Source organism: Triticum aestivum, chromosome 6A (genome assembly GCF_018294505.1).
Source record: "Triticum aestivum cultivar Chinese Spring chromosome 6A, IWGSC CS RefSeq v2.1, whole genome shotgun sequence".
Taxonomy (NCBI): Eukaryota; Viridiplantae; Streptophyta; class Magnoliopsida; order Poales; family Poaceae; genus Triticum; species Triticum aestivum.
The window spans coordinates 19,772,436-19,782,158 of NC_057809.1; positions in this window are offsets into that span (position 1 = coordinate 19,772,436).

A 9,723-nucleotide genomic window follows, 5' to 3' on the forward strand; every position below is an offset into this window, starting at 1 on the left:
GCTCCTGCTCCGGTCGCCGCGGGGCCCTGCTCCGGTCGCCGCCGGCCCCGCCGTCCGGCAGCCCTCGCCGGCGCCGACTCCGTCCTCGCCGGAGGCCTGCTTCCTCGCCGGAGGAGCTCCGGTGAACAGTGCCGGCCGTGCCTCGGTTTCCATGCGAAACCCTAGATCTAATCCGGGAGGTTGTTTTTTTGCTAAGTCCCAGGAATTTTTCACTTCTTATGCTCCTGTTCATCGCATCATAACCTTGCACCCGTGGCTCCGTTTTGGGCATATGATATGTCAAAATCTTCGTCTCGACGAGTACATCATTTCATTCCATTGCATCATTTGCATTTGAGGTCATCTTGTTGCCCAAAATGCTGTTGGAAGGAGGCATGTTGAGTTAAATTGCAGATCTGTTAGTTCAACATGCACTTTTGTCATTTTTGCCATATTTAATCCGTGCATGATATGCCTGTGCCCCTTTGGGATGAATTGTTAAGCATGTTGTCTTCTTTCCAGAGGTGCCTTCCATGTATTTTTAGGATTTGTGTGTTGTCTTGTGCAAGCTTGTGAAGAGGGCTTCCTGAGATTACTGATTTCAGGGACTTGGTGATTTTCACTAAGTCTGGGCCGTTTTAGTTCACGATGCTATATGTCCGGCTTGTTTCCTAGTGATCCGTGCCTCTTTTGAGGATGATCAGTAAGAGTGATTTGTCATGCCTGTTGTGCTTAATCCATCCATGTCTTTACTTGTTATGTTGGAGCACCCTAGGTTGACTCAATCGAGCCCAACTTTTGGATAGTTGCTGTTTTGGGCAGATCGTGAACTCTTTTGCGATTTTGCCGGAGTGATTGCTAGTGATCCATGCATGCTATGCCATTGTTCTTGCCATGTCTAGCTAGCATTTTGTGCCTTCTTAATGGATGTATGCTTGCCTTGCCATGACTTGCACCGTAGTGAGAGCATCGAGCTCGTATACATGCCTCCGTGAGTTATTATTTCAGCATGTCCCAGTTTTCACTGTCTGAAAACTGATTGTGTTTCATCGATGTTCGTGTGCTCGGTGGAGTATTTTGTGAACCCTTTTGGCCCCAGGTCATTTTGGGTGTTTTGTTAAGCTTGTTGAGTAGCTCCATGCCATGCTCTTACTTGCCATGTTCAGGTTTTCCTTCATGTTGTTTTGCTGCTCCGAAAAGAGCATCGTGGTCTGAAATTTCAGACTAGCGTTAATTTCGCTAAGTCTAAAATCTGTTTTGCTTATTCAGTTTTGCCATGCTTGTTTGAAGCCCTTAATAGATGAATTTGCCTATGCATCAGTCATGGTGATTTGTTAAGCTTGATGAGTAAATCACTGCCATGTAATTTTTTTTCATGTTGGGTGGCTGTAGCTTGTTCATTTTGTTGCATTTAGGAGCCTACTTGCTGTAAATCGCAGATCGGTTCGTTTAGTAAATCGCTTGCCATTTCTTAACCGTAGCTCCGATTGCCATGATCTTTATATCGTTTTCAGGGGATTTCTTCCCCTCTATCCAGTGGCACACTTGGATTTCCAAGTTGAGGCCAGGTTCATGCATTTCCTGTTACATATTGCATTCTTGCATCCCGCATCGCATTCTGCATAGCATATCATCTTTGCATCTTATTGGTTGCCTTTGCACGTGGTTGATTGTATCCTTGTTGCTTGTTTGTGTTGTTGGGTAGAGCCGGGAGACGAGTTCGCTAACGAGGAGCCCGTTGAGTTTGCTTTTGAGGATCCAGTCAATCCTGACAGCTGTGCAGGCAAGATGATCACACCCTTGAAATCACTACTATCTTTGCTATGCTAGTATGCTCGCTCTTTTGCTTTGCCAATGCTACGATGCCTACCACTTTCTTGTCAGCCTCCCAATTGCCATGATTGAGCCTCTAACCCACATTTGTCCTAGCAAACCATTGATTGGCTATGTTACCGCTTTGCTCAGCCCCTCCTTATAGCGTTGTTAGTTGCAGGTGAAGATGGGAGCCGTTCCTTGTTGGAACATTTATTTACTTGTTGGGATATCATCATATTGCTATGTTATCTTTACTCATCTATATACTTGGTAAAGGGTGGAAGGCTCGGCCTCTCGCCTAGTGTTTTGGTCCACTCTTGCCGCCCTAGTTTCCGTCATATCGGTGTTATGTTCCCGGTTTGTTGCGTCCCTTACGCGGTTGGGCTATAATGGGAACCCCTTGATAGTTCGCCTTGATTAAAGCTTTTCCAGCAATGCCCAACATTGGTTTTACCATTTGCCACCTACCCTTTTCTTTCCCTTGGGTTTCCGGAGCCCGAGGGTCATCTTTATTTTAGCCCCCCACGGGCCAGTGCTCCTCTGAGTGTTGGTCCGGAACGTCAGCCGTCGGTGGCCACCAGGGGCAACTCTGGGCTGGCCTACCGGAAGTTTGGACAATCTGAGTGTGCCCTGAGAAAGAGATATGTGCAGCTCCTATCGGGATTTGTCGGCGCATTTGGGCGGTGTTGCTGGATTAGTTTTGACCTGTCGAATCATCTTGTTGTACCGGGATACCGAGTCTGATCGGTGGGTCCTGGGTGGAGGTCTATTCCTTCGTTGACCGTGAGAGCTTGTTATGGGCTAAGTTGGGACCCCCCCTGCAGGGATTGATCTTTCGAAAGCCGTGCCCGCGGTTATGGACAGATGGGAATTTGTTAATGTCCGGTTGTAGATAACTTGAACTTAATTAATTAAAATGAATCAACTGCGTGTGTTGCCGTGATGGTCTCTTCTCGGCGGAGTCCAGGAAGTGGACACGGCGTTGGAGTTATGTCTGCGTAGTCTGCTCTATTTAGTTTCCGCTCGTGCTTTGCCTTCTCTTCTCGCTCTCTTTTGCGAATAAGTTAGCCACCATATATGCTAGTCGCTTGCTGCAGCTCCACTCACATTACCCCTTCCTTACCTATTAAGCTTAAATAGTCTTGATCGCGAGGGTGCGAGATTGCTGAGTCCTTGTGGCTCACAGATTACTATTACACCAGATGCAGGGACCGATGATACTCCTCCGGATGGCGCGTTCGAGCTGAAGTGGGAGTACGACGAGGACTCTCAGCGATACTATGTTTCTTTTCCTGATGATCAGTAATGGTGCCTGTTCGGGGTTCGATTCAGGGATTAGTCGCATGTTGGGGAGTCTTTTCTATTTTGGCGCCGTAGACGGGCCATGAGTGTTTGTATGATGGATGTTATTTATGTACCTTGATGTGACGTGGCGAGTGTAAGCCAACTATTATCATTTATTCCCCCTTTATATTATATATGTACATGAGTTGTGCGAAGATTGCCTCACTTGTGACATATGCCTGCAATGCGATTATGCCTCTAAGTCGTGCCTCGACACGTGGGAGATATAGTCGCATCGAGGCGTTACAAGTTGGTAATCAGAGCCTTCCCCGACCTTAGGAGCCCCATTGCTTGATCGTTTCTAGCAGCCGAGTTGTGTCTAGAAAAATGTTTTGAGTCCTTAGGAATTATATATCGGAGAGCTTAGGAATTCTTTTTACTTCCCAGTCTCCTCATCGCTCTGGTAAGGCATCCTGACGTAGAGTTTTGACTCTTCTCTTCTCAAATTTCACTAAAAAAAATTTTTAGGATCACGCGAGTATCTTAGTTTTGTTCCGATGGCTTATGATGAGAATACTGTCTTGGTGCCTCCTGTCAGGGGTTTAGTGGAAGTGTCTCGGGGAGTTGAGCTCTAAGTTGTTGTCATCATAATTCTATCGTTGCAATTTTGGCATACTTGAGATATGTGCGCGACATCGAAAATCTCCTTTATGCAGTTCGTTGGTGAGATAACCTCGACGCCACCCAGTACTGGGGCGGGAGTTCGGGAGTATCGCCATAACTTGTATAACGGATGCTTTTCGAAGGTTGAGATAGATGGTTTCCGAAGGTTTCTTGGTTATGTGTTGAAGGATGGATGCAGCTGGATGTAGGATTTGCTAGCTTGGGTGAGATATTATGCTTCCCCTGTATCCTCAACACCTGATTGCATAACCGGAAAGTTTCGGGAATTTCATAGGTGGGAATTCAAGTAGCCTTAGGATATCTTTCCAACAGACGTGTGATATGAAATTGGGGTTCGACGTCTAGTGGTTCGCCTATTCACGGTCGATTTTACAGTGGCCTCGTTGTGTCTTAAAGAGTCCTTGGCTATGCTGACTCGGGGACGCTTCGTATGTCATGTGCACTGCCTTGTACATGATGGTGCTGTACGGTCGAGCCCGTGTAGGTCCTACCACGAACACTTCGGACAAAATTTCTATCATGTGTTTGTTCCGGCTTATTCCGCAAGCCAACCCTTGGTTTTATTTCGAGTTGTGGTATTCGTTCTTCTTCGACGTCATATGTTGTTTCCATCCCTCGTTGATGTACCTCTTCTACCTGATTCTTCGTGGCTTCGCAATTTAGGAATATGTGACCACTTCAAGAGAAGTGCATTCGTTCATTTTGTTCGGATGTGAAGACTTATGTTGCAATTTTTCATTCCGTTGGATTCACCTTCTATATTTCTCTATTTGTGTGCTAATGGTGGTCAACCTCTTCAGGATGGCTCCCGCTAAGAGCACCAGTCAGAACCAGAATCAAGATCCTCCGCCACCTCCGCCTCCTCCGGAAGCATGGCAGGCTGTGATGGCTGCTACTAATGCAAATACTCAGCTGATCATGCAAATCATCCAAGAGCGGAATCAAAGCAGTCAAGCGAATCAAGGCAACAACCAGAACCAGTTTGCAACTCTGCACCAGTTCCTCGCAAATGGTCCAAAGACGTTCAGTAACTGCGTTGAGGCTACCGATGCTGATGATTGGTTAGTTGATCTGGGCAAGCATTTTGAATGTAGCAACGTCAGACCTGAAGATTTCGTCAAGTTCGCGTCTTTCCAGCTCAAGGATCAGGCCGCAGAGTGGTTTCAGCAGTACCGGGATTCCAGAGGTGGACGTTTGATCACTTGGGATGATTTCCGTTGTGATTTCCGCGCTCATCACATTCCTCAAAGTGTGACTGAAAGCAAACGTGAAGAATTCCGCAATCTGAAGCAAGGCTCTTTGTCTGTCTATGACTACAACAAGTTGTTCCAGAAGCTCGCCCGTTTTGCCAAGCAGGATGTTCCTGATGAGAAGAGCATGATCTATCAGTTCAGGGGTGGTCTTCGTGAAGAAATTCAGCTCGCTCTTGTCCTCTTCGAGCCTCTGAGATACGATGAGTTCTACAACATGGCACTGAAGCAAGAGGCTGCTCAGCTCAGGTGTGATGCTTCCAGGAAGCGAGTCAGAGACACTACGTCTTCGTCCTCTACGCAAGTGGCCAAGCAGCAGAAGTATTGGCTTCCTCCTCCTCCGTTCCGTCAGCCGTATCAGTAGAAGAGCAAAGGTGGCAGTGGTTCGTCCCACCCACCCAACCCAGGCTTTCAGAACAAGACTTCGTCTCAAGCTCCAAGATCAAGTGCTCCGTACCACCGTCCGCTCTCAGAGGTCACGTGCAACAAGTGCCAACAGAAGGGTCACTACGCCAACAAGTGTTTCAACCAGAGGCGTCTTCCTCCTCCTCCTCCTGTCAGATCGGCAAGTACAACTGTGGTCAAGCATAATCCCAAGCACGCCAAGGTCAATATGGTGAATGCAGCTCAAGCAGAGGATTCGTCAGATGTGATCATGGGTAACCTTCCTGTTAATGATATTCCTGCAAAAGTTCTTTTTGACACAGGTGCATCGCATTGTTTCATCTCGAAGCCTTTTGCATCTAAGCATGATTTCTTTTCCCAAGCGATGCATAGTCCGTTAGCAGTGGTGTCTCCGGCTAAATGTTTGCTCGCCAATCAGGAGATTCCGGATATTTCCATCATGTTGGGTGAATTCAAGTTCTTGGCTTCTCCAATGGTTCTTGGCAATTCCGATATCGACCTCACTCTTGGGATGGACTGGCTCTCTAAACATAAAGCTCAGCTGGATTGTGCAGCCAAGCAGATTCAACTGACTCATTCGTCTGAGGAAGTAATTGTCTTTGCTGCTCGAGATAATACCATCCGGTTGTTCTCTCTCAATGAGAAGGGTGAATTGGATGCTATTTCGCAGATTCTGGTTGTTTGTGAGTATCAAGATGTCTTCCCTGAAGAACTCCCAGGCATGCCTCCAAACCGGCCTGTTGAATTCGTTATTGAACTTGAGCCCGGTACGGAACCGGTGTGCAAACGGCCTTACAAGCTCGGCCCCGAAGAGTTGAAGGAGTTGAAGAAACAGCTTGATGTGCAAGAAAGAATGGGTCTCATTCGGCCTAGTACTTCTCCGTGGGGTTGTGGTGTTCTTTTTGTGAAGAAGAAGGATGGAATGGACCGACTTTGTGTCGATTACCGTCCATTGAACAAGAAGACCATCAAGAACAAATATCCACTTCCCAACATTAATGAGCTATTCGAACAACTCAAGGGTGCCCAAGTATTCTCCAAGCTTGATCTCCGTATGGGTTATCATCAAATTCGCATTCGTGAACAAGATATTCCAAAGACGGCGTTCAGAACAAGCTATGGGTCATATGAATACACAGTTATGTCTTTTGGCCTCGCCAATGCTCCTCCGACGTTCTCTCGCATGATGAACTTCATCTTCAACCCCTATACCAACGACTTTGTTTTGGTCTATCTCGATGATATCCTGGTTTTCTCGAAGAACAAGGAAGATCATGCCAAACACTTGCGTTTGGTTCTTGACAAGCTAAGGGAACATCAATTCTACGCCAAGTTCTCCAAGTGTGAGTTTTGGCTCGATGAAGTTCTTTATCTTGGTCATATTATCTCTGCCAAGGGCATTTCCGTGGATCCTGAGAAGGTGTCTGCAATTGTTAATTGGGAACCTCCTCAGAATGTGAAGCAACTCCGTAGCTTCCTCGGTCTTGCAAGTTATTGCCGAAGATTCGTTGAAAACTTTTCCAAGATCGCGAAGCCTCTCTCAAATCTTCTTCAGAAGCACGTCAAGTACGTTTGGTCTCCGGAGTGTGATGTTGCTTTCAACGCTTTGAAAGAGAAATTGATCACTGCTCCAGTTCTAACTCCGCCTGATGAAACCAAGCCGTACGAGGTCTTTTGTGATGCCTCTCTCCAAGGTCTAGGTGCTGTACTGATGCAAGAGAAGAAAGTTGTTGCTTATACCTCTCGCCAGTTGAAGCCAAATGAGAAGAACTACCCCATTCATGATCTTGAGTTGGCGGCAGTTGTGCACGCATTGTTGACTTGGAGACATCTTCTCTTGGGAAGGAAAGTGGACATTTTCACTGATCACAAGAGTCTCAAGTACATCTTCACTCAGCCTAATCTCAACCTCAGGCAGACTCGATGGGTCGAAATGATTCAAGAGTACAATCCGAGTATCGAGTATACTCCAGGCAAGGCTAATGTGATTGCTGACGCTTTGAGCAGAAAAGCATATTGCAACAGTCTGATTCTCAAGCCTTATCAACTCGAGCTTTGTGAAGCCTTCCGCAAACTTAATCTGCAAGTTGTTCCTCAAGGTTTCCTTGCCAACCTTCAAGTTTCTCCTACCTTGGAAGACCAGATTCGCCAAGCCCAGCTTCTTGATGCTATGGTGAAAAAGGTGAAGATTGGTATTGCAAAGAGTCAGTCCAAGTACAAGTGCTACCGACTTGATGACAAGGACACTCTCTTCTTCGAGGATCGAATTGTTGTGCCCAAAGGTGAACTTCGTAAAGTGATCATGAATGAGGCTCACAACTCTCTCCTCTCCATCCACCCTGGGAGCACGAAGATGTATCAAGACCTGAAGCAAACTTATTGGTGGACTCGAATGAAGCGCGAGATCGCTCAATTCGTGAATGAATATGATGTCTGCGGAAGAGTGAAAGCAGAACACCAAAGGCCAGCAGGTCTCCTCCAACCTCTCGCCATTCCAGAATGGAAGTTTGACCACATTGAAATGGACTTCGTGACTGGGTTTCCTAAGTCCAAGCGTGGCAATGATGCTATATTCGTTGTCATCAACAAGCTGACCAAAGTGGCTCATTTCTTGCCTATCAAAGAGTCAATCACTGCAGCTCAATTGGCGGAGCTCTACACCTCCCGCATTGTCTCTCTGCACGGTATTCCTCAAGTGATATCTTCAGACCGTGGCAGCATCTTTACCTCCAAGTTTTGGGATTCTTTTCAGAAGGCCATGGGCATCAACATTCGCTTCAGTACTGCTTTCCATCCTCAAACAAGGGGTCAAGTTGAGCGTGTCAACCAGATTCTTGAAGATATGCTCAGAGCTTGTGTTATCTCCTTCAGCATGAAGTGGGAGGATTGCCTTCCTTATGCTGAATTCTCGTACAACAACAGTTTCCAAGCAAGTTCCGACAAGGCCCCGTTTGAAATTCTGTATGGTAAGAAGTGCCGTACACCTCTCAACTGGTCTGAAACCGGTGAACGTCAGCTGCTGGGTAATGACCTGATCACAGAGGCAGAAGAGATGTGCAAGGTCATTCGTGATAACCTCAAAGCAGCCCAGTCTCGTCAGAAGAGCTACTACGACAGCAAGCACCGTGATTTGGCCTTCGAGATCGGAGATCATGTCTACCTCCGCGTCTCTCCAATGAAAGGGACTCGTCGCTTCGGTATCAAAGGGAAGCTTGCCCCCAGATACGTCGGGCCTTTCAAGATCGTCAGCAAGAGAGGCGACCTCGCCTATCAACTCGAGCTTCCTGCAACCTTTGCCAATGTTCATGATGTGTTCCACGTCTCGCAACTCCGAAAGTGCTTCAAGACGCCTGAGTGCACCGTCAACTTCGAGGACATTGAGCTCCAAGAAGATCTCTCCTACCGTGAGCACCCAGTTGCAATCCTTGAAGAGACTGAACGCAAAACTCGCAACAAGTCAATCAAGTTTCTCAAAGTAAAGTGGTCACACCATTCCGACCGTGAAACTACCTGGGAACGCGAGGATCACCTCCGTTCTGAGTACCCGGAGTTCTTTCAGTCCTAGATCTTGGGACGAGATCTTTTCGTAGTGGTGGAGTGTTGTAACGCCCCATGTGTAACCTTCCCCAATTGTACTCCAACTCTTGCCGTTTCCGGCATTAAGTTATATTTAATTCTCGGGTTCGGGTCTTTGTCTCCGTGTGTTGTTTTCGTTGTCGTGCATCTCATATTATGTCATCACGTGCATTACATTTGCATACATGTTCGTATCATGCATTCGAGCATTTTCCCCGTTGTCCGTTTTGCATTCCGGCGCTTCGTTCTCCTTCGGTGGCCATTTCTAGCTTTCTTTCGTGTGTGGGGATTAAACATTTCCGGATTGGGTCGAGACTTGCCATGCGGCCTTGGTTTACTACCGGTAGACCGCCTGTCAAGTTTCGGGTCATTTGGACTTCGTTTGATACTCCAACGGTTAACCGAGGGACCGAAAAGGCCTCGTGTGTGTGCAGCCCAACACCCCTCCATTTTGGCCCAAAACCCACCAAACTCAGCTCCATCGTCTCGGTCGTTCGATCACGATCGTGTGGGCGAAAACCGCACCTCATTTGGACTCTCCTAGCTCCACTTATGCCTATATATACCCCCTCCATTCGGATCTCCTCTTCCCCGTCCAAAACCCTAAAAAAAATCCAGATCCAGCGCGCCGGCCGGACACGTCCGCCCCGGCCGGACGCGTCCGCCCTCGCCGCCGAGCCACTCAGCGGCCGCCACGCGTCCCCCCGCGGGGACCGCTTCGCCCGCCGCC